The sequence below is a fragment of the Callospermophilus lateralis genome, unplaced genomic scaffold (genome assembly GCF_048772815.1).
Source record: "Callospermophilus lateralis isolate mCalLat2 unplaced genomic scaffold, mCalLat2.hap1 Scaffold_190, whole genome shotgun sequence".
Taxonomy (NCBI): Eukaryota; Metazoa; Chordata; class Mammalia; order Rodentia; family Sciuridae; genus Callospermophilus; species Callospermophilus lateralis.
The window spans coordinates 416,860-442,643 of record NW_027512918.1 but is presented as its reverse complement, the minus strand read 5'-3'; the positions used below and the strand labels follow the sequence as shown (position 1 = coordinate 442,643).

Below are 25,784 nucleotides of genomic sequence, written 5' to 3'. Positions count from 1 at the left end.
AAAAGAGAAATAATATGACTGTTAATCATTTACACAAGAAGTTGATGAGGCCTAAATAAACTACAATACTTTCTTAATACAAGTAAATGATTAACGAGAAACAGGAAAGGAAGCATTAAAATTTCAAGATTCTTAGATTAAACAAAACAGGTATATATTGTCAGATTTCAATTTTTCTCTGATTTCTCTGTGGTTTTAAATCTGATCTCAGGTTAAGTAAATGAACCAATCTTATTTCAATTTAAATTATTCTGAGGATTTTTAGAATAAGAAATGAGGATAAAATAGTTAATAGTATTTGAAAGAAGGCTATTGACCCTTGTAGATAGTTCTGGGGTTCTGGAGGTGTCTACTCAGGGAGAGAATTGCCAGGCCAGATTAGAGTTACATGCGAATAGACTCCTTGTTAAAGACCAAAGTGGAGAGCCAGCTTTTGGAAGCTATTTCATTCTCATATATGCTATTGATCATCAATTCTGTTGACTCAGATTTCTCATCTGTGAAACTGAGGAGATAATACTGTTTTATTCAGAGGTATATAGAAGGTTCTAAGAACAGTGCAGGTTAGCTCCTATTGTTAGGATGGTAGGACTGCTTTGAATTGTTCTCCAGAAAAGCTTCTGCAATTCCTGCTCCCATGAGTGGTGGCTCCCCAGTGTTCTTTTCTGCACAGGGGTTTTTCCTTGATTTTTCTTTTTAAAGTTTTACTAGACAGATGATTGAAAAACAATACCTTATCGCCAACTTCTCATTTCTCAGAGATCAAAAATCTCCCTAGTTGCTTTTTAGTGATTTGGATACTAGGGGAGTATTTAGCATTATAACTGAGTCCTCCAAATGCTACAATTAATACTACCTCTAAAGAAATGCAAGATTTCTCTTTCAGACAGAAGAAAGAAAAAAATAGCTTTTTCTCCCCAAAGAGAGAGATTCACATATGTACTCTCATGTACACGCACGCACACACACACACACATACACACACACAAAATTGCCTGATTGTATAGGTAGCTGATTTTTAAAAATCTAGAAATAGAGAATTACTTTCAAAAGTTACAAAAGCAAAATACCTATTGCATTAAAACAACCTTAGCTAGACAGAAATTTATTTTGTTGGGTTTTTTTGGGGGAGGATAAATTTTTTTGGTATGTTTTTGTTTTTCCTAAAGACCAAGTAATGAATTTTACATTTGCGTAGATCAGATTTCCATCTCATCTGTTTCAGATATCCATTGGACAGCTTTCTTTTCAGAGCACAGCAGGAAATCTTTTATTTACACACCAATTCCAATATGTACTGATCATTTCCTGGCTCACAAAATTGCCTGTTCATCCCTCTAACCCCTGGCAACTACATCATGCAGTTGGAATCATGTACTATCTAGTCTTTTCAGATTGGCATCCTTCACTTAATTACAGGCATTTAAGATTCCTCCATGCCTTGTCCTTCATGGCTTGCCAGCTCATTTCTTCTTAGTGCAAAATAATTTCCCATTCTCCAGGTGTACCCCAGTTATTTATCCACTCATCTGCTGAAGAATATCTTCATTGCTTCTGAGTTTTGGCAAATCTGAATAAAGCAGCTATAAACATCTATGTGTGGGGTTTTTTAAAGATTTATTTTTGTTCTTTAATGTTTGGTAGTGATGCAAAACAGTTGGGTTCATTTGCCATATTCATAAATGTATATAACATAGTTTTCTCCATCTCCATCCCCTGTACTCTTCCTTTACCCTGCAAGGACATAAGTTTTCAATTTATTTGGGTAAATACCAAGAAGTGCAAATGCTGGATCCTATGATAAGAATAGGTTTATAAGGAATAGGTAAAATGCCTTCCGAATGGCTGTTCCATTTTGCATTCCCATTATCAGTGATTGGGGATTCCTGCTACTGCGTGCCTTCTCCTGTATTTGGTGTTAATTTTCTGAATTGTAGTGATATTTTGCTGATGTTTCAATTCACAATTCCCTAATGAGGAATGGATATTGCACATATGCTCATATATTTGCTTGCTATTTGCATATATTTAGTGGAATGTCTGTTTAGGTCTTTTGTCCACTTTTTAATTGCATTATTCATTTTCTTATTGTTGAGTTTTCAGGGTTCTTTGTACATTTTGTATAGAGGTCCTTTATTAGAAGTGTCTTTGGTGAGACCTTTTTCCCAGTCTGTGACTTGCCTTCTCATTTTTTGACATCATGCAGAGAGCAGAAGTTTTTTTCATTTTAATGAAGCCTAGCTTGTCGGTTACTTCTTTCATGGATTGGCCTTGTGGTATTGTGTCTATAAAACCTTTACCATACCCAGGGTCATCTAGGTTTCTCCCCTGTATGACAGTCTAGGACTTTTATAATAAGATTTTCATTTTACATTTAAGAGTGCAACTCCTGTTGATTTCATTTTTGTGCAGAGTACAGAGTCTGTGTCTGGATTCACTGTTTTCATGTGAACATCCAGTTTTTCTAGGACCATATTGTGAAGAGGCTGTCATTTGCTTCTTTGTCAAATATCAGTTGACTGAATTTGTGGGTTATTTCTGGGCTCTCTCATCTGTTGCACCAATTTGTCTGTCCTTTTCACCATGACCATCCTTTCTTGATTTCTGTAGCCTTAATATTAGTATTGAACTTAGGTGTTCCCATGTTTCAGCTTTGTTTCTCTTCAGTATTGACTGGGGTGTTCTGGGTTTTTGTCTTGACATAGGAATTTTAGAACCAGGATTTCAACTATCCACAAATGTGTATATTTTTCAAGTCTTCCTATCCATGAACATAGAATCTCTCTCAGCTTATTAGGTTCTTTTGTTTCTTCCATCAGACTTGCAGTTTCCCACCTAGATTTTGCACATATTTTGTTAGATTTTAACATAAGTATTTCAGTATTTTGGGTGCTGGTGTAAATGGTAGTATGTTTTCATTTCAAATCCCATTTGTACATTGCTGGTATTTGGGAAAACAACTGGACTTTGAATATCAACCTTACCTCCTATGTTACTTGTTAGTTCTGATTTCCTTTTGATTCTTTCAGATCTCATACAGAGATGATCACATAAACAAATTTACATTTTCTACTTCTCTGTCTGTATATTTTTTAATTTCCATTTCTTCTCTTACTTTATTAGTTAGGGCTTTCAATATGATGTTGAAAAAGAGCCAGTCTTGCTTTGTTCCTGGTCTCAAAACTTGGAGTTTTTTGTCATAAAGCATTTTAAGTTGTGGGTTGTTTGTGGATATTCTTTATCAAGGTGTAGAGATTCTCCTGTATCCCTAATTTATTGATGATTATAATCATGAATAGGTGCCAGATTTTTGTCAAACGCTTTTTCTGTTTACATCTGTTGTTTTCCTCTTCATTTCACTACTGGATGGATTACCGATAAATAGATTTTTAAATGTTAAACCAGTCTTGTGTATTTGACACAAAGTCCACTTGGTTATGGTGTACAATCTTTAAATTCATTGTTTAATTCTATTTGCTGATACTAAGGGATTTTGTATCTAACTTCATAAAGAATATTGGTGTTATGCAGTTTTATTTTAATATGTTTGTCTGGTTGTTATTAGGGTAATTCTGACCTCCTAGAATGTGTTAGGAAGTATGTCTTCTTCCTGGATCTTTTGGAAGAGATTGCAGAGAATTGCTACACTTTCTTAATTAAATGTTTGTTAAAATTTGTCAATGAACCTATTTGCACCTGACATTTTCAGTTTGGTAAGATTGTTAATTATTGATTTGATTTTGTAAATAGATGTAGACCTATTCAGATTGTATGTTTATTCCTCGGTAAATTTTGGCAGGTCACGTTTTTCAAAGAATTGGTCTATTTCATCTAAAGTATCAAATTGATAGACAAGAATTGTTTGTAATATTATTTTATTATCCTTTTATGTCCATGATGTTTTTAGTGATGGCCTCTCTTTCATACATGATAGTAATAATTTGTGTATTTCCTCTTTTCTTTTTTTTTCATAGTTAGGCTGACTAGAGGCTTATTGATTTTATTGATCTTTTCCAAGAACCAACTTTTGGTTTTGTTGATTTCTCCACTGACTTCCTGTTTTCAATTTCACTGGTTTTTACTCTTATGTTTGTTTCTTTTATTCTGCTTGCTTTGGATTTAATTTGCTCTTCATTTTCTAGTTTTCTAAGGTGGAAGCTTACATTATTGATCGTAGATCTTTCTTCTTTTCTGACATACGCAGTCAGTGCTATCAATTTCCCTCAAAGCAAGGTACTCACTACATCCCACAAATTTTGATAAGTTCTATTTTCTTTTGCATTTAGTTCAGAATATTTTTTAATAATTTCTCTTGAGTTTTTTTTTATATTAACCCATTTGTTGAGTAGAAGTGTGTAATTTTATCTACAAGAATTGGGGGATCTTTCCATTATTGCTTTCTAGTTTAATTACATTATAGTCTGAAAGCAAATGTTGTCTGTTTTCTATGCTCTTAACATTAGTGGGGTATGTTTGAAGACCCAGATATGATCTTTCCTGGTGAATATTACATTTGAACTGGAGTAGAAGGTATTATCTGCTGTTGATGGGTGAGGTAGCATCTAGATGCCATTATATCCATTCAATTGGTACTGCTTTGTAGTTCAACCACGTTCTTCTGAACTTCTGCCTGCTGGATCCTGTCCATATTTATCTCTTTTGCCCAAATGTTCTCTCAGTTTTTGCTACATATTTTTTGTTAGGCACACATACATTGGGGGTTACTGTATCTGCTTACACTCTGGGCCCTTTATCATTAAGTAGTGGTCCATGTCAGCACTGATAACATTCCCTGGGATTTCTCTTCTGCTCTGACTGAATTTACTGTAGTGACTATTTTATTCTTTCATCACCATTAACACAACATATATTTCATGATTTCCTTTTAATTTCTATGTATCTTTATATTGAAGGTATATTTCCTAGTAGATAATATACAGTTGGGTCTAGCTTTTAGCTACTCTGAAAATCTCTGTCTTCTAATGAATGCATTTAGACTATGCTGTTCAAAGTCCTTACTAACATAGCTGAATTAATATCTACCATACTTCTCACTATTTTGTTAGTTGTTGTTCTTCTTCTTTTTTTTTTTAGTTTTCTAAACATTATAAGAATTTCATGGTCTTAATTGAGCATTCTTTAGGATTCCACTTTCCTTATTTCTTAACATGTTGCTAAAGGGACAAATATTTGTTTTCTCCTCTGAAATTTTTGTGTTGAAACCTCTAACTCCTACAGTGGTGGTCTGGCAGGTGAGGAGGTGGTGAGATTATGGGAACAGAGCCCTCCTGAGTGAGATGAGGTTAATGCCCAAGAGACACCCCTGGTTTCTTCTACCACTGGAGTATATAGAGAGGCACCATCAAAGAATCTGAAAAAAAAGTGCTCTCCAGACACCCTGACCTTGAATTTCATAGTCTTCAGATCTTCAGAAATAAACCCAGGCAGACTAGGACCCATAACAACATATCAATTATGCTGCATCTTTTTTCTAATTGGTAGATCTAAAGTTTGCAATGTACAGACATAACTAATCCAAGTCCATTTCCAGAGTGCTTTGAGATCATTTTCAAGTTCATTGCATAGGTAGTGCTTATAATAAAGGTACCTCATAATAAAATCTAATAACACAAGTACCATATGATTAAAAAAAAAACTAGTATTTTCCCTTTCTTTTTCTGTGTCATTGCCATTCATTTTACTTACACAGGAGCACATATAAGCACCACTGTGTGTGTGTGTGCGCACACACACACACACATAGACACACCAAATCTAATACATGGTCTCTGTCAGTTTGTGCAAAGTATTATTTGTTAATAAATTAATAAGAAGAAGAAAATAAGGGTTTGTATTGCCTCTACTGACCCCTTCTCTGGCACTCTTCCTGTCTTTTTGTACATTGAGAATTCTGACTGATATACATTTCTCCTTCCCTGTCAAGAACTTCTAGCCTTTGTTGCAAGGCCAGTCTTTTGAAGCCCTATTCTCCAATTTCTTTTCAGGGGTAGGGGGTACCAGGGATTGAACCCAGGGACACTCAACCATTGAGCCACATCCCTATTTTGTATTTTATTTAGAGACAGGGTATCACTGAGTCGCTTAGTGCCTTACTGAGTTGCTGAGGTTGGCTTTGAATTCTCAATCCTCTTGCCTCAGCTTCCTGAGCCACTGGGATTGCAGGCGTGCACCACCATGCCCAGGTCTCCTTTTTTTTCTGTCCCAAGAGTCTTTGCTCCTTCATTTCTGAAGAATAATTTCACTAGCTGCAGGAGTCCTTCTGAAGAGCAGTGCTTCTCTCTCAGTGCTTTAGGTAACGAGCTCTTCTCCATTTGTGGTTTCTAACATTGGGATGGGATATGCCCAGTCATACTTTGGTGTGTTTGGGTTTTTGCATTTGTCCTGCTTGGGGCTGGCCTTTACAAAGCATCTGCGATTTGGTGTCTGAAATTTATTTGAGGAAATTCTCATATCAAACACGTATTTTTTTTCTGTTCCTTCACACATTTTTCTCCTTCTGCTGTTTCCATCCCACATACTCTGCACCTGTGGTAATTGTGCCACAGTCTTTGGAAATGCTTCTGTTTCCTTTCAGTCCATTTGTGATTTTAAACTCCTATTGTCATGTCCTCGGACTTAGAGGTTTTTGCTCAGCTTGGTTTCTCCTTTAATGAGCCCATTAAAAGGTTTCTCCACTTCTGTTACAGTGTTTTAGTCTCTGGAGATTCTTTTTTTACATAATATTTATATTAGTGCTTTATAGTTGCACATAATATTGGGGACCATTTCCACATAAACATTCATGTATGGAATATAATTTGCTCCATTTCAGTGCCCAGGGCTTACTCTGCCCTTCTGTTCCTGCCTCCCCATTTCCCTTGCTACACTCTACAGGTCCTTCTAGTTATTTATTTATGTTTTATAATTGGTGCTTTATAGATATACATAGAAGTAGAAATCACTGTGTTGTATTTGTACATGCACACATCATCATTTGGTCAGTTTCATTCCTCATTTCCTCCCTTTCCTATCCCTCCTCCTTCTTCCCCCTCAATCTCCTTCCTCTACTCTGCTGATCTTCCCTCTGCTTTTATGAGATCCACCTTCATCTTTTTCCCCCCTTTATTTTGCTCTTGCTTCCACACCTACAGAAAAGTATTCAAACTTTGACTTTCTGAATCTGGTTTATTTCACTTAGCATCATGTTTCTATTTTCATCCATTTACCAGGAAATGCCATAATTTCATTCTTCTTCAAGGCTAAATACAACTTCATTGTGTGTGTGTGTGTATATATATATATATATATATATATATATATATATATATATATATATATATTATATTTTCTTGACCCATTAATCTGGCTGATTCAATAACTCAGCTACTGTGAATTGTGCCACTGTGAACTTTGAAATGGCAGTATCACTGCAGTGTCTGGTTTGAGATCTTTTGGATAAACACCAAGGAGTGGGGCAGCTGGGTCACACAGTGGTTTCATTCCTCGGCAGTTGGGCCACATGGTGGTCCATTTCTAGTCTTTGGAGGAATCTCCATACTACTTTGCAAAGCGATGGCACTAACTTGCCGTCCCGCCAACAATCTGAGTGTGCTTTTCCCCTCATCCTCGCCAGCTCTTGTTATTGTCTGTGTTCTCAATGATCTCATCTGGCATCTTCTTCTTTCTAATTTTTTCCGGACATCTCCATTGGTTTGCTTGCAGCATTCCTGTGTTCACCTGTGGTTATTTTTTCCCCACTGGAGCACTTAGTATTTATCATGTTTTTCAATTCCTAGTCTGATCATACCATCACTCCTACCCTGATTGTTTTGCCTGTTCAAACCTTATTTTGTTGTTTGGTTGGATTTTTGCCTTTTTATGTGCCTGTAACTTTGGTGAAAGGCACATATGATGTACTAGGAAATGGCAATGAGATCAATAGGCCTTGAATAAGAGAGCAATGGAAGAGGTATATGGGAGGGAGGGCTCCATCTTTTAAATGAGCCCGCACCCCTAGACTCTAAACTTCTCTTGTTCTTTTCCATTTCCCCCCGCCCTCTTAACATGGGACAGGATGGCTGGAGGAGGTGGAGTTTGATATTTCCTCCCCCTAGTAGGTTAGGCTCTGATCAGACCAAGCTGGCTACTTGCTCCTGAAGGCAGACCTTTTAAGGGAGAGTAAAACAATCTGGGATGTTCCTTTCCCCTGCTTCTGCCAGAACTGTGTGGAATTTTTCTCCAGTATTTTCTAAAAGGACTTAGTAGACTTGGAAGTAACGCTGAGGTTGTGGGGACCCCTCTATGACTGGGTCCCCAGAGCTATCCCCTTAGCCTGTCCTGCAGGTTGTCAGTAACAGCCAGGTTTCCTACTCCAGCAGAGGTTTCCAGGGAGCCTTCTACATGTGGATCTCTGCATCTGCCAGTTACATCTCCAGTGTTGAGGGACACAGTCTGCCCTGTGACCATATTTCCTTGCTGTAGCTAAGAAGAATTAATTTTTTAAAGTGTGTTTAGATTTTTACCTGTTGTTAAGACAGAGTGGCAACTTCTAAATTCCTTATATGGTGACTGGATACCAGAAGTCAGAGCAACTGGCCAATTTTCTAATCAGGCTGGCTTATATTTTATGTTCTAATTTAGAAAATCATTGTACTGTATAAGATGTGATATTTAATTGTACCCATTTAATTGATTAGAACATAGACATGCAAGTAAAGAATGAATAGATCAGTTGGGGTGATTTAAAAATTTAGACTCAAACACCAGAAATTTTAAGTGGTTGGTTTTCAACAACAAAAAAATTATTATTATAGAAACACTCTGATTTTTCAATCCCTTTTTCTTATACCAACCTTAAAATTTTAGAACATGTTCTTTATCATAAAAAAAGTCTATTGATAGTCACATTTAATATCAAACCTAGTCTTTCCTATTTTATCTTTTTCAATATGACTTGGAGATGAAAAATCTATACTTCTGAAATATCTGGAAAATGGCTGGAATATAATCGACTGCAATTGTAAGGAAAACACTGTGATTTCTTTGGGAGCAACTCTCCTGGGAGAGGGTATAATTTTATACTCTTTGAGCCCTTGGGAGTCCTTTATGTGGTCTGTATACAGGCTTCTGACTTAAAAGAAAGGGTGTCTAGTCTAGGGTTTTGCTTTTATTTCTTTGTTGTTTTTTTTTCTTTTCTTTTTTTTTAACCTATTCTAGGTTCTTGGCACATACAGTTCAGGCCAGCCCACAAGGGTGACTCTTGGCAAGTACATAGCCACAAGTTACAACTTTCTCTCCCTCAGATCTCCATGTGAGAGACCCCAAAGCTATAGTGGAAGGTATGGAAACCTGTTTCTGTGGTCCCTGTGGGTCATCCGTCCCAAGCACTGGCTGTACGGCAGGTGTGGAAGGAACCTGTGGTGAGGCAGATTGTGTTTTCCAAAGATGGTGGCCACAGCCTGCTTTATACAATGAGTTCTCCTTATAGCATGACTTTGACAAACACCTGTCCACCTGCAATAAAGCCATTCCTCCCCTGTTGAAACCCAGAAGACCTTTGTGACTTCCCTGACTAATAAAGAACCCCAGGAACAGTGCCATCGGATTCCTGAGGCTAACTCCCCAAAACACATGCTCTTCTACCTGGTTCCATTAGCACAATGGCTCTGAAACTGAGCCACTAGACTATGAGGAAGCCAAAGTAGAGTGTGCAGGGATTCACTTTAAGAGGAAACAGGGTGCCCAGCCATCAGTCCCACTGAAGTCCCAGCCAACGGCCAACCCCATGTTGCCCGTCTTGTGGATGAGCTTGCCAGTCCCCAGGTACATCTCCCCAAGAAGCTATGCAGCACTAAGGAGCTGACTCCACTCCTCTCTGCTGTTTCCTGAGCACAATAAGTGTTTTTTTTTATTTAAGCTACTAAATTTGGGGGTAAACGATTACATAGCAAAATGAATTGGTGCCAGAAGTAAACCTAAGGAACTCAGCAGAATTTGTTTATGTGGCCATGAGAAAATAGCTTTTTATTCCTTTGCATCAGTGGACCCTTTCTTCCACACAGCCATACCATTCTACAAGGGACAGATCTGCTTTCAGTGCACTTTGTTCATTCACTATAGGGAAAAACAAAACAGTGAGATTTGATCCCTGAGTTAATTTACTCTCCAGGATAAGCTCCTTGACTTGGAATATGCCAGAATCATCACATCCATCAACAGAAATCCTAGAGTGGTACAGGTTGAGTAATAGTAAGTTTTTATGTGATTTATAGAAATTTATCACTGTTGAGTGACTTGGGTGACTATTTCTAAATTACAATGAGCACAGCAAACAAGGCAACATCAAGGGAGTTGGCCCCAACCTGACACACTCTGCCTGCTTCACGAACGCTAGTTTTCATGCCTCCCTCCCAGGAGGACCCTCTGAATAGGAGTGCTGTTGTCAGCCTGTGTCCAGCAATGTCCAGCCCAGCCTAATAATTATTTCATTAATTTATTTATTATAGCATTTCAGAGTTGGGGGACATCAGAGTGGTTATTGTAAGCCTTCTGTTTCCAAGAGGAATGAAGATTAGGAACCTCAAATTCCAGGAGGTTTAATGAGCTTTGCACCCTAATGGCTTATTAGAGTCACCTAGAGGGTCTCCTGTCTCCAGTTCATTCTGACTTTATTATCCTGGGATGTGGCCTAGGCTTTTCTGGTACTTTTTAAAGATTCCTCAGGTAAATTTATAGCACAACCAGCATTGAGAATGATAGGATTTAGGTCCTAGATATGCAGCTCTAAATAATAGGACATAGAAACCATCCATTTTCAATTTTTTTTTCAATCATGAGTTTAAGTTCAGAATAGTGGCTAACTATAGTGTTGAATTTGTTGATAACAGTGTCTAACACTTGCCAATCTCCTTTTTTAATTAGCAGAGCAAAGGTCTCTGGCTCAAAGACTTTAACACCATTCAGCTGCTGTCCATATGCATTATCTTGGACAGTGTCCATTCATATTTTTTTCTACTCACTGTGTTCATTTCTGCCATTAACTTATTTTGGTGAGCAAACTCCCATTTAGGTCAAAAATATACATTTTCCCTATCTGTTTCCATATTAATTAAAGAAAGCTAACCAGTTTAAGAAAACATCAAGTGAATAACAGAACTTTCATTCATAGGATGTGTCATATAAAGCTGTAAATGTAACTGTAGTGACCAAAGTGTAGAAAACACTGAGTTGAAGTCTCTGGTAAAAGCATCTTGACATCACCAACTTCTAGTGAGGCACACTAGGACATCCCCTCCCAAAGAAAGTTGAGCAAATTCTTAGCCCAGCTCAGTGGGGCACACCTATAATCCCAGCACTTTGGAGACCCAAGGATTGTGAGTTCAAAGCCAGCCTCAGCAAAATCCCAGGCGTTAAGCAAATCAGAAAGACCCTGTCTGTAAATAAAATACAAAATAAAGCTGGGGATGTGGCTCAGTGGTCAAGGGCCCCTGAGTTCAATCCCCAGTACCTCCCCCCGCCAAAAAAAAAAAAGAAAGTCAAGCAAATTCTGATATGAACAGATGACATTTACCTGCCTTAAATATCACCTGTTCAGACAACCAAGTGACTGTAACCACTGTTATTAAGAAAAATTAGCACAATGTCCCAGCTTGGTCCTGTTTCCATCTTCAGTGGCTGCCTACGTTTCTATTCATTGCCTGAGCAGAGTATGTGTGTAAGGAAGGTGACCCTGAGGAGGCTGTCCAGGGCGAGTGGGGGCAAGGTTTAAATTGCTTGATCATAAATGCAGAGGCGAGTCATGTCACCATCAGTTCCTTTGGGGACCTTCACAAAGGAAAGCACCAACCAGATTCCAGGAGGAACCTATAGGTCGATTGCTTTCAAGGCACCTGGGTGTGATTTACATGCGGTGTCAGGGTTTGGAAAGCAGGCCTGTGAAGGGACCGATGATTAATTTAGGTGGCTCTGCAGTCACAGACTGCATAAAGTGATAAAAAGGAGGAGGCCCGCCTAGTCAACCTTGCCTTCCAAATAGCCATCAAAATGTATTTTTTCCCTTATACTGGGAAATTATGCTTCTTGGCAGTCCAGTGGCAGCAATTATATCGAGAGTGCTTACTAAGGAATTAGTATTTATGATAATCTGTTTCACTCAAAGTTGAGGCTCTGTTGGCAACATGGAAGACGCTCCCCGATTCCGAAGTTTGCACTGCACCTCGGTTCTTAGCACATGGCAGACACCACAGTGTGCTTCGAGCCCGCCTGTAATTAGTGATGATCGTCTGTTCATTTACTTTCTCCTGGCATGGGTTATCACATCACATACTGCTTGCCTTTCAGTGCAGAGTGGCTTTTAAATTGCATCCCAAATTTCATTAGTGTCATCACCTCAGAAAATACAGGGGAAAAGTTAATAAGATCCTCTTCTGTTTAATTCAGTACACGTTACATTTTCCCTTAACATTCATGTCAAAGATGATTTGGCTTATAAATCTGTTTGCTGCTTGTACCTGTAGCATGTTTCAAAAATGTGTATTTTTTTTTCCTAAAAGAAATGTGTATGACTAGGTGAACAAATACTTCAATAAGAAAATGATTCTAGGGCTTGGGCATGTGGCCCAGTGGTAGAGTGTGTGCTTAGTGTGTTTAAGGCTCTGGGTTCAATCCCCAGCATGAAAAAAGGGGTAAATGGTTCTAGCCAAACTTAGAAATTATAAAATTAGCCCAAAAAGGAAAAAAAAATTACTGTCATTTTGATGTAACTATGCATTTGATGTTGACTATAGTGAACTTTTAATTTTGGGGGACAGATAAAGAGTTTGTAGATTAACTACATTCCTGACATCCCTATTCCTGAAACCCTTTTAGCAACCCCCCTGTTCCCCCTGGTAGTGGGGATTGAACCCAGTGGTCCTGAACCACAGAATTTCATCTGCAATGCTCCACTCCACACACAAACACTTGTTAAATTTTGAGACAAAGTTTCACTAAGTTCCTTAGGTTCTCACTGAGTCACTGAGACTGGCCTCCAATTTATGATCCTCCTGCCTCTGCCTCCTGGGCCGCTGGGATTACAGGTGTGTGCCACTACCCTACCCTTCTTGAGTCAAACAAATTGATTGTGTCCTCAAGTGCTTTGCATGTAGATATGTGCCCGTGTAGACCACTTCACCCTCTTTTTTCAAGACTTCTGATTACATCGCATGCCTGGGCCCGTCGGTTCATTCACTGAAACCCTTGAAAACCATAGACTCTTCTGTGTTTTCTGATCTTAAGTTACACTGTAATTTGACATTGTTTTATGTCATTGTTTGATGACTGCCTCTCTCAGCTGTCAGCTCAGTGAATATAAGGACTGTTTTTTTCTCCCCTCATCATTGTATACCCAGCAACTGAAGTGTAGTAGTTGCTTAATAAATAGTTTTTGAATGAATTATCTTATTTTTAAAAAGGTAGTGCTTTTAAGAAGGAACTCAAATTTGTATCACTTAGGGATTTTTCTCCTGCTGTAAAAGTTTCTGTATGAATCATTGGAATGGACCTTGTCCATGGCCCAGATCTCCTATTTTGAGTAAACCTGTGGCCTGCAGCTTAGAAAAATGGCTTGCTTTCTATAAAACTTAGAATTGCATGGCTTGGGGGAGTTTTTTAGAGGGAGGTTTTAAAGAAAATCAGGATGAAAGAAAAAGAAAGTAAAAACTTGACCCCTTGCCCCCCATCTTGCCAATGTGGTCCAATCTATTCAAGGAGGGGGGGGAGGGGAAGAATACTTAGGAAAATACTACAGACTAATTTAACAGAGAGGAAACACCAAGCTGTTTTTCACTCAAACAATTATTAGTGTGCCTAACAATTTATTGAAAGTTATTAGTGTTATAATCTCCTTTATTTGAATTGCTGTATACTCTAAAGAAAAATGCTTCTAAATATATCTATTATGCTATCTCATTAATAGATATATCGAGAAACCTATTTAAAGGAGACCTACTGGTTTACTACATTTTGACAAATTTTACTTAGATTTTCCCAGGCAGTCTTGTCCCACCCACTTTATCCCAGCTACCCAATAAACAACTACATTCTCCAAGAGTGACAACCTGATGTGAAAAAGAGTTGGGTTTGCTATCAGTGAATCTTCCTTTGGGAATTTTTTTTAATGTCTGGAAATAGTTGCATCCTGATAAGAAATGATGGGATAATGTGTGCCTGCCAAGTAGCCCAGTGGATTTTCACAGGAGGAACACATGGAGCATGACCTGCACTTTAGAATCCCCCATGATGCTTCAATCCAGAGTACTTATTCCTTCCCAGGTCACCACAGCTCCCTTCTCTTGGGTGGTGAGATGAGACCAATATTCTCTTTTCTCTCTGGTTGTTTAGATGCAGCTACATAGATCTATGTACATAGTTTTGTCATTTTAATGTCCCAATAGTATTTCCGTAAATGATTATACCACTTATTCATTGATGAGTTTTACTGAGACAGACATTGAGTCCTCTGGTTTTCAGCTGTGTAAATCTTGTGGTCGATGCACACACACATTTCTGCAGGATAAGTCCATTCCTAGGGGTGAAATAATTGGTGATAGATGATGCTTATTTTGTGCCTTAGTGGAGACTTCTGGACAGTTCTCCAGAGGGGTTGCGCCCATTCACACTCCTCCTAGCAGCAGCTTCCACACTGTCAGCAGAACTTGAAAACATTCATCTCTGTTGCTTTACAGCTCTCCACACATGGTGTGCCATGTGATGTCCTTTGACCTGAGTTGAACTTCCCAGGTTTGCAGATGGAATCTGCCTCACATGTACATTCCTTATTACCCTGAGTTGGGTTTACATCCTGGAGAACAAAGGTCATGTGTCAGGCAGGTCTTAGCCCTTGAAGGCTTAAGCAGGATTGGGCAAACCTCTGTTAAGGTGAATCTTGCTTCTATGAAGCGATGCATTAAGACAATAGATGAGTTGGAGATAGAAAGGGCCAGAAAAGTACAATATAAATACATGTTACTGAACCATTTACATATTTATCTACTTTAACAACATTTTGGTGCTTAAAAAAATCAGTGGCTCCCATTTTCTACATAACTTAGTTTATTGCTTCTTTTTCCAACATTTTTTTAGATTTAATTTAATTTTATTATTGGTTCCTTTTTGTTATACATTACAGTAGAATCCATTTTGACATAATTATACAAGCATGGAATATATTTTGTTCTTATTGAGGCACCAGTATCTCTCCTTCCCCTTCCTTCTCCCCAGCCCCTTCTCTCTATTGATCTTTCTGTCATTTACCCACAGTTATTTTATCTTATTTTTAAAAATTAATTTCTTGTGGCATACATGATGGTGAGGTTCACTGTGGTACACTCGTATACTTAGAAATGGTGTGTCCTCTGAACATAAACCTACATTTCTTTAGGAAGATAGTTTGATTTCTGTGACCTGGCTGAGCATTTCTGTCTCTCCCGCTATCTATACCTGAAGTCAATAGAAGCCACATCCTGATACCAAACTCTCCATTACTCCTTCAAGAGACAATACCAGCGGTGTGCTGAAATGGTACATGCAGATATCTAAAGACTCAGGAGAGCCCTGTTATAATTCTCTTTTACCCAACTGTTTTCAAAGTAAGAAATAAAGGTAGGGAGAATAACAGCCTCATCCCCAATGTCTTGGTGGCATTTAACATCAACAGATTTTTGCTGAAAATTAAGATTTCCATAGAAATGATAATCACCCTCCTGTGACAATATGGAACTCAGAAAACCTGCAATGGTCAGCAAGCATTGAGGGTTTCATCCCTGGAATAAATTTCTAAATAACCCTGAGGAGAAAGAGGGAGGGAGGAAAAGAAGAAAGTTTAGAGTGTGGAAAGTAAAATCTGCAAACTTCACAGTTTCAGGATTATCTTTTAATTGTGGCCATCAATCAGCACACATCTGGTCTCTCCCAGTGCTCAAGAAGTTCCATCCAAAGCCATATGATCCAACCAACAGAGAATCTGTGGCCTATTAAGAATCCTCAGGGCAGGGAGCATTATGGAAGGAAGTACCCTGTAGGTAGTTTTAGGAAATTACCTAAAAATAGGATAACAGATCTCCTTTCAACATATTCTAGGAAAACCCAAGAGGAAAGCTACGCTTTTAATTAACAAGATAAATGCTGCTGTGTCCTGTACCAGGTCAGGCATCAACTGCTAATCTTTTTCGAAGGGCTTTGCTTTTCCAAATTATTTTATTTCAATCTATATTTTTACTAATGCATGAAACCGACCTGCAGTTAGTCATTTTATGAACATGATTTTATATTCTCTTTAAATGAAGACCGTTTAAAGTTGAGCATTTAGAAATATATTTGCTCCATTAATTGGTGCTGAGGGACACCCACAAATGTCTTTATGGATAGCTGATATTTTTAAGGTTTAAAATGTTTCCATTTCTTCTTATTGAGGGGGTTCATTCTGACTGTTCCTAAAGTTCTGCAGCTGAGGAATTAAATGGCATTAGTCTTTTTGAGCTCCAATGTGTTTAGAACAGTGTTCAACTGTGGTAATCCCTGTGTCGCGCTGCATTTATTTCCCATTAGATACCTAAATGGTTTCTGCTTCTTCTCAGGCAGATAATTGCAGTGGGGTTGGAACCAGAGAAAACAGTTGAGCTGATGCTGAGCGGTGGATATAAAATAAGTGTCACCCTGGTGGAAGTAAATAGACTCTGAGACTATAATCTCTGCCCTCATTTATTTTTGAAACCATAAATGCCCCTGGGGAAAGCTAGTCATTTATTTGTCTGCAGAAATATTTATCTGCAGTCATGTATGGTTTTTAACTTGGTGTTATTTCCGTTCATTCCCTTCTTGCATCCTCTGTCTAGTCCCACTTTAGTTTTTACTCTAAAGACAGATTCCGTCGCCATGTGTTTCTGGGCCATAGTCTCCAAAATTCTTTGTGTTTTAAAAATAGCGGTGTGTCCATCACCGGTTTTCCCAACAGAGTTCCTCAGGTGATCTAATGATCAGAAACATCCAGCTGACGCACAGCGGGAAGTACGTCTGCATGGTGCACACGGGAGTGGACAGTGTCTCCTCTGCCGCCGAGCTCATAGTGAGAGGTAACAGGAACGCCTCCTGGATTTCCTACCTTCACATCTTACCTGATCATTCCTTACTGGAGGGAGAGCCGTGATGAGAGGGAATGTGAACATGCAAATTATAGTGTTGATTTGAGTCCTCCTCTTGCCAGCAAATACGACAATTCAGATGAGTGTCAATTCAGAGAAACAAGATTCTTGACTCTGCCCTTCAAATAGCTCTCACTGTGACGGGGATGGCTGCCAAGCTGATATGTTCTTGAGCATGCCATCAATCATCAATCAGCATATGGATTAAATAGGAGAGAGAATATGGGGTGTGTGTGTGTGTGGGTGTGTATGCTTGCGTGAGAGAGAATATGGTGTGTGTGCGCGTGCAAGTGAGTGTATGTCCTTCTAAAAGAATCAGGATTATTTATTCAGGATTCCTGAGAAAATTTGCCAACCTAGGCTACTGTCCAGAGTACTGTTGCTATTGGGATGGAAAATGACCAGAGTGAATCATGAATTAAAACATCACTAGATAACAAGCTGAGAACTACAGAGGTAAACCACTGGGTTTAAGGGAAAGTCAGTGTATCCAAAGCCAGGGGCACTGCATTTGGGAGGAGCAGGAATCCTACATACAGTCACAAGGGAGCATGGGGGATTATGGCCTTCTATCCAGATTTAAGATCTAACAATGGAAATATGTGTCAGGGGATATTATTACTAGGTACCTGGCCTTTGTCACTAAGCACTTTCTAAACGGGGACCTCATGGAGGTACTGAAGTGGTCACGGGACATACTCTTCACTTTGGTGGAAGTGGGTGACAGTGGTATGCGTACTCACCTTCTTTAGGTTCACCTGGACCACCAGGATATGTGAAGGTAGAAGAAATCACAGACACCACAGCCCAGCTGTCTTGGAAAGAAGGCACAGACAACCACAGTCCAGTTATCTCCTACGCTATCCAAGCAAGGACACCTTTCTCTGTGGGCTGGCAAACTGTTACAACAGGTAAGGGGAGAGGCAACCACTGTCCCTGCTTAGGAAAGGATTTCAAGGCCTTGCTGGGCACCACAGACTCTGACAACTCTGAACTGTTCCTTTGTAGTGCCTGAGGTCATCGATGGGAAAACACACACAGCTACCGTAGTGGAGTTAAACCCCTGGGTGGAATACGAATTTCGGGTTGTAGCCAGTAACAAAATCGGAGGTGGAGAACCCAGTTTACCCTCAGAAAAAGTAAGAACTGAAGAGGCAGGTTAGTGTTTCTGTTTTCTGAGTAATGGGTGAAGAGATGTCCCTGGGTGTGCATCTCCAGTTCCCTTGGCCCTGGTCTCCAGGCCCAGTGGGGACTCCATATCCATAATGCAGTGTCACAATTATCTGACTTTTCTAATGAAATCTGCCATATGGCTTTAGTCAACCCATGTAAGTGACTCTGATGTTGTATGACATTTCCAGGAGTTCAATCCCTCCTAAACTATCATTAGTGCATGTTGAGTGAATACATTTTTGTCATTTAAGGTTATAATTACTATCTGACATCATTACCCTGTTAGTAGGGAAGAGCTGTTTTCATTTAAAACAATCATTGACAAATTGGCAAAACAATGGCATTTGGAATTTTTGCTGCTAGGAAATCTCATTCTGTCACTGAGCTCAGTGAACACACACGAGCTCAAACAATTGATGGGTATTATATTTTGGCTTCTCAACTGTTCAATTAAGTAAGAATTATTGTTATTAATTTCCATGTAAGGTAACTATTAATATAAATGGCTTTATGATCCTAAAATTATCCTAATTTTAAGACTTAGAAGTGGAATGCATACCCAGCATCACATTATTGAGACAGCTGAGGGGACGTAAACTTTCCTTTTCATAATCTGCATATTAATTAATATTAACTAATAGAATATTTGAAACAGCAAGCATGTCACTTTAGGAGCTAACTAAGTCAAGATAAAGTCCAAGGATATGTCTCCACATTTTAGTGACGCCATTTGATTGGCACAGTGCACGTGGTACATGTGGCAGGTACTAGGAGACATGGGGGCCGGTGCCTGCCTACAGCCTGCTCATTTGTTCACACCGCACGTATTCAGGAGTGTCTACTGTGTGCTCAGCACTTTGCAGACTTTGCAGATACAGCTATGGGCATGACAAAGACCCACCTTCAAAGAATTTATATGCTAGCTGTGTCATTGAGTTTACTAAAGGAAAGTTCTCAGCAGAAGTGTGAAAGTCGATGCCTGCCTGAGGTTTATAAATACCTCCTACCAGGATGGGAGGGTCCCAGTCTGTATCCTTCCTCCATAAAGCCACTGTTGTTCTGAAACTCATGTCTCTGCTTGGAATAGCCACAGTTCAGGGTTCATGCTGGAGTGGTTTCCCAGCGTCCCTGGTGAATCCATTTTCCATATTTTATTAGCCTTCACACCAGTCACAATGTCCCTTTCAAATAAGTTTCATTTTTATTACCTCTTGAGAGGTTTTAAATGTTTTATAATTTCAGGTAAAATAAAATCATCTGATGATCTCACCCAAAATATTTCATAATTTCATGCAATATACATTACATTGTTACCTAAGGCATCTGTGAATGTATACATATGGGATATATACACGCACGTGTGTGTGTGTGTGTGTGTGTGTGTGTGTGTACATTAGGTCGTTACCTAAGGTATCTGTGAATGTGTGTGTGTGTGTGTGTGTGTGTGTGTGTGTGTGTGTGTGTAATGTGTCAATGATGAAGCTCCTTCATGTATTTTAAAAGCAACAATGAGTCTTCTTTTGGATAAATATTGCTACATGCAAAGAGGGTTTCATCTCTTTCTCTCTGACCCACGCAGTTCCAGAAGTGCCTCCCTCTGAAGTCAGTGGAGGAGGCAGAAGCCGGTCTGAACTGGTGATCACCTGGGATGTAAGTGTCCAGGCAGCACTTCCCTCATGAGAGTGCTCCTATTTTCATGATCCTTATGGCCTCCTGGGTGGTGTCCATGCTGTTAGTGATGCTGCAGGGCTGGTACTGATGGTGCTCCTTCTAAGGATGCTATAGTTGACGCTAGTGCTGGTAGCACTGGTGGTTCTGGTGGTAATGGTACTGGTGCTAGTCCTAGTAGTAATATTGGTGATGGTGCTGGCGATGTTGGCGATGTTGGTGATGCTGGTGATGCTGGTGATGGTGCTTATAGTGATGTTCCTGATTTGAACAGTGTACTGATACCGGTGGTGCAGATTCTGGTGCTGCTGATACTAGTAATGGTGTCAGCGCTATTGGTGGTACTGAATGCGATGTTGTTGCCATGGTAGTGCTGGTCCTTGAGCTGGTGGCACTAGTAATGCTGGAGGAATGGTCCTGGTGGTGCTGGTGCTCACGATGCTCTTGTAATAGTACTGATGGCACTAGGGCTGGTGGCGGTCATAACTGTGGTGCTGGTGATGCTAATGGAGATGTTGCTGGGGGAATGAACTGGGTACTGCACATTGAGTCTGTGCAGTTGCTGGGGGTGCTGGTGGTTCTGGTACTGGTTCTAGTGCTGGTACTGGATCTACCAATAACACCCGTGTTGGAGGTGGCACAGGTGGTGTTGCTTCTGGTGCTGGTGCTATGGTGATGCTGATGCTGGTGGTCCTGCTATGAATGAGATAGCTTTGGCTGCTGCTGGCTCCTACCCTGCTGCTGCTTCTGGTGGGCCTGGCGCTTTTGTTGGTGCTTATGGAGGCAGTGCTGCTAATGCTGCTGAGAGTTGTCGGGTTGGTGACAGTGGTGCTGGGGATGGACTGGTGATGTGGGGGCTGGTGGTGGTAGTGGTTGTAGTAGTGGTGCAATTGGTACTGGTTTTTTTGGTGGTGGGTTTTGTGGCACAGGTGCTAGTAGTGGTGCTGAGAACACAGGTATTCATGGTGTCACTGGTGTGCAGATGTAGTTATTCTGGTGTTGGTGCTGATGGTGCTGATGGTGTGTGTGCTCATTTTCATGGTGCTGGTGATACAGCTGGTGGCACAGGTGCCGCTGCTGGAGGTGTTGGTACTGGTGGTGTAGGTCATTGTTTTGGTGGTGGTACTATTGATGGAACAGGTGCTACTGGTTCTCATGTCTCCAGTGCTGGTGACACTGATGCTGGGAATTGTGGTGCCTGTGTTGGTGGGACTGGTGGTACTATCAGTGGTGCTTGTGATGTGGGTTCTGATGCTGGCGTTGCTATTGCTGCTGATAATGGTACCGCTGTTGCCACTACTGGTAGCACCGGTAGCAAATATTTCAGTGCTAATCACTGTTCCTGTCATTTTGCAAAAGTTTTCTTATTTCATTCTTGGAACATTTATATATTAAAACACTGAGGCACAAAGATAGTAATTTGCACATGGACACCTGGCTGCTAAACAGAGGGTGAGAGTCAACTCCTGGCTGCTGACTCTTGAGGTTCCCTTACTGCTCTCCTTGCATTTCTGGAATGTCCTGCTGATGATGTCACACATCCCCACAGGTGCTTGAGTCTATATTTCTTTCCTGACCATCTTTTATCCTTTGCTTTTGTCAAGTTAGGGGGAAAATGTAATTAACATGTATGAAATAGGGGGGGCTAGCACTAAATTTATTTATATTAATTGAATATGTTAACAAACAAATGAAGCATCATGAGCTTGTGATAAATGCCAATAGAATTTTTGGCATGAGTCCATGCATCCTTGAGTTCAGTAAGCTGTATTTACTTTCTTTTGCTTTTCTTTTCTTTTCTTTTCTTTTTTTGCTCCTTTGTACTTAATCACTGTATCAAGGTATGATTTCTTTCCATAAAACCAACACTAGGGATTTGATAATTTTTATTTGACTTAAAATATCTAGTATGTTAGACTCAGAGTATGGGTTATTAGAAACCCAGACGTGGACTTAAAGACACTCATATGTCAAATAATCTCTGAGAAGTCTAGCTCAGTACCTCGGTGCCTGGTAAGAGTATTATATGTCTCTTAAAAATCAGCTGAATTAAATGTGCCCCTGTTGTTCCTCTTCTTTTTAAAATCTCCGACTTGATATGGTGAAGGTTATTATTTGATAATTCATAGGAAACACTAAGGATGAGGACTCATCACTTTGCTATGCCCTTGTCTTTAAGGGTGACACAATGTACCTTTTCTTTACAGCCAGTCCCTGAAGAGCTGCAGAATGGTGAAGGTTTTGGGTATGTGGTTGATTTCCGCCCTCTTGGGGTTACCAACTGGATCCAGACAGTGGTGACATCCCCTGACACCCCAAGATATGTCTTCAGGAATGAAAGCATCATGCCATTTTCACCCTATGAAGTCAAAGTGGGTGTCTATAATAACAGAGGTGAAGGCCCATTTAGCCCAGTGACAACAGTGTTCTCTGCAGAAGAAGGTGCGGGAAACAAGTTTGTATATCGATAAGCTTGTTGTGCTCAAACCTGACTAGAAAATTCTCTGTGGCTTTAGGGGTATGTTTTTTTCCTCAAGTCAACAGTAATCAAACTTGTGGTTATGTCCCCAGGGCAGGTCATAAAGATCAACCATAACTGACTTGAAGTATAAGACTCGAGAGACAGAGAATCTAACAATTGGTTGCAACCCTGTTCTTCTTGGTTGAAGAATAAAATAGTCCCTGGAAGCTACCCTAGTTCAAAGTTCTGTTGTGGTTTCTGCAACTGAGAAATGGTCACTAGCAAGACAGAAAGCGAGGGCCAAGATGCCATCCAAGAGATGTACAATGTGAACCTTTGAGGGATATGAGTACCTGTCATTCTGGCCTCATTGCATCATTCTGCTGTGTGCACACACACTTCACTTGAAAACCATTGAGTCATTCTCTCCTATTAAATCTGCTCCACATTCTGAGACATCTCAAGATCACTCTAGAAAATGATAGCAAATCACTATTTTATAGATGACTGCAACTGAATATTGGCCACCTCATGTGGTTCCACCTAACAAAGATGTTAGGGGCCAACCTGTATTGCATCTTTGCCATCTGCCAGGAGTTACCTAATTAGAATTTTCAAATGAAAAGTCTCCCATCTACAAATTAGAAAATGAAAGCCTGATGAAAGAGATGAATAAATCTGCCAAAACTCCTGTAGTAAGAGCCAGGATTTTAACCCAGGGCCATTGGCCTTAAGCATTCTGAGCTCATGCAGTATATCCCAGTGTCTCTCCTAACCTCAGAACTGGCAGTAAATTGAAAAAAAAAAAGGTCCACAGTTATCATTCCTAAAAATAGACTCCATATTTCTGAGGACGGAGGACGGCCACCCTTATTCTTGTCTTCTCATTTCCCATTGAGTTCTGAAAAGGATAAAAACAGGTATTATAGGCATCTTTGCAAAAGAAAGACTCTTGCATTCATAACCAGACCCCATTTCCAAGAGCTTCCAGGAATTACAAGGGCAGGTTGTGAGTCTGGGAAGTGATGGAAATTAGCCAGCAGGAGGACATCAGACACTGTCTGCCCTCAGCATCTAGGGCCTGAGAACTGGCTGTGGGAAGTAGGGAACAGACTTAGCCTTTGGCCTATTCCTGTGCCCCTCACCTCCCTTCTCCTGAATCATCCTTATCACTCTGAGGAGTTGGTCAAAGGGCTGTCTGTTCACACATAAGAAAGATATTTAGTTGCCTAAGAAAAAAATGAGGGGCTTGTTGGAAATACACTCAGACATTTCAGTGAATCAGAGGAAGACTTTATCATTGAGCCTTATGAGATTCCCATGAATCCCCAAGAATGTTCATTATAAGGGGGTGTTCTTACTGGAGATCACATGGGCATGTCTACCTACTCCTTCAAAAGAGTCAGTATCCAAATTCACACCGCCCCTTGTGTGAAATTAGGCACTCAGTGCTTGCTGAGTAAATGAACTTTACTTGAACTTGACTTTGACTTTGTTTGACCCAAATAAGAAAGTAGTATAGGAGTTCCCAAGCAGCTGGTGTGGGGTGAAAGAGAGGGGAAAAAGGGGTAGAGAGAACAGAGGGAAGAAGGAAATACTGAGAAAGAGGTGCAAGAGAGGAAGGCACAGGTTGCTGTGGGCGCTGAGCAAGGAAAACCCCTGTGGCACTGTGGCCACCTCGTCCTCAGCAATAGATCAGTGTCTGTGTTTTCAAGACATGGTGCTTGTTTTCAAATATTTTTATGGGATGACTATAAAAGTTTCACTTATGTTAAAATGCTTTCTCAAAAATAAGGATGTCAAAGGATTGTTTTATTCAACTGCAGAAATGATCATTGGTTTTCAAATTCTATTCCTAAACAGAGCCTACAATGCCCCAACTGAAGTTTCTGCCCATAGCCTGTCTTCTTCAGAAATTGAAGTTTTGTGGAACACCATTCCTTGGAAGTTGAGCAATGGACATTTGCTTGGCTATGAGGTAAACTAACTTGTGTTTGTATGCTACCACGCTACTTTGCTTCTTTCACTAAAACTTCTTCTGAACAATGACAACTTATATGAATTCTGTTCTGGGTTGCTCTTTTCTTACCCACACATTGTGCCATCTGATTATTAGTACATACCTAATTTAACCCTGCCAGGGGCATGAGTACCACCTTAGTTGGGGTGGAAAAGGAACAAAACAGTGAATATGAAAGGCAGTCATGGGCACTGTCAGCCAGATCTTATGATGGATTCACTGAAAACTGAGGGTGAGATTGAAAGGCTGTGGTCCTATCATTGGATGGCTATGTCAGTAGAAAGTCACCTTCCTCCAGCTATGGTCTTATGTCCTTGGTTGTGAGATTCTCTCCTGAATTCTAGAGAATTCAGCTGCCCGTAGTATAATTTGTGTTTCCAGAGACCTTGATGTATGGTGAAATAAGATGAAATATCCAAAAGAGAGGGCATCATAAGACCTAATATAATGAAGTATGAATAGTTCATCTGAGCAAGAAGTGTTTGAGGAAGAAGGATGACACAGCTTTACAGACTTCCAGATGGTAGGAAGGTTTAACCAGGACTTTGGAGGGAAAGAAAATGAATGTAGAGGTACTGAGAACATTCCAGATTGAGCACAGCATTTTGGAGGAGTAAAGGAGTAGAGGCTGTGTACAAAACCAAGGTTACACTGAAGATGATGCCCACCGAGGCATAGGAGAGCAGGTCACAGATGAATTTGAATGTAAGAGGAACTACGTGAACTGTACCCCATATTTCATAGGGAACAGTGGAATTAGGAAGTGGTGAGATAAACACATTTTAAGACTTATCTAGCAATGCTGTTATAGAGGTCATGGTTGTGACTTCATCCCCACCACGCACTGCTGGCTTCTTAGGAAACTGCCCTCATGTGTAATTGCTGATTCAGTGGCAGACTAACATAGCCATATTAGCATGACACAGCCATGTACCCCTCCACTCCCCAATACAGTCTCCAGTGGTTGTATCCCAGTGACCATGTGACCAAAGTCAACTGGTCTGCACAGTGAGCTGACCCAGTCAGATTCTTGTGTGAGATATTTAAGTAAGAAATACAGAGGTTATAGTTAATGAGGGTCATGTGGTCATATGTCATATTTGTAGCCAAGTTCACACTTCTTAGGCCATTGGCATGTAGGAAAAAGTATGTCTGCAAAGATGAGATAGAGCAGATATCTCCCCACTTCACCCTCACAAGGTGAGAAACAAGGTCCCTACAACCTTACAAGAGTAAAATAGAAGAGCTCTTTGACAACTGCCCAATTCTCAAGTGGACTTCTTAC

General features: G+C 40.0%; 1 pseudogene; it reads left to right on the top strand.

Annotated features, from left to right (window-relative positions):
- LOC143389976 (contactin-3-like) overlaps positions 1 to 25,784 on the top strand; it is a 94,702-nt pseudogene that overhangs the window by 46,653 nt on the left and 22,265 nt on the right.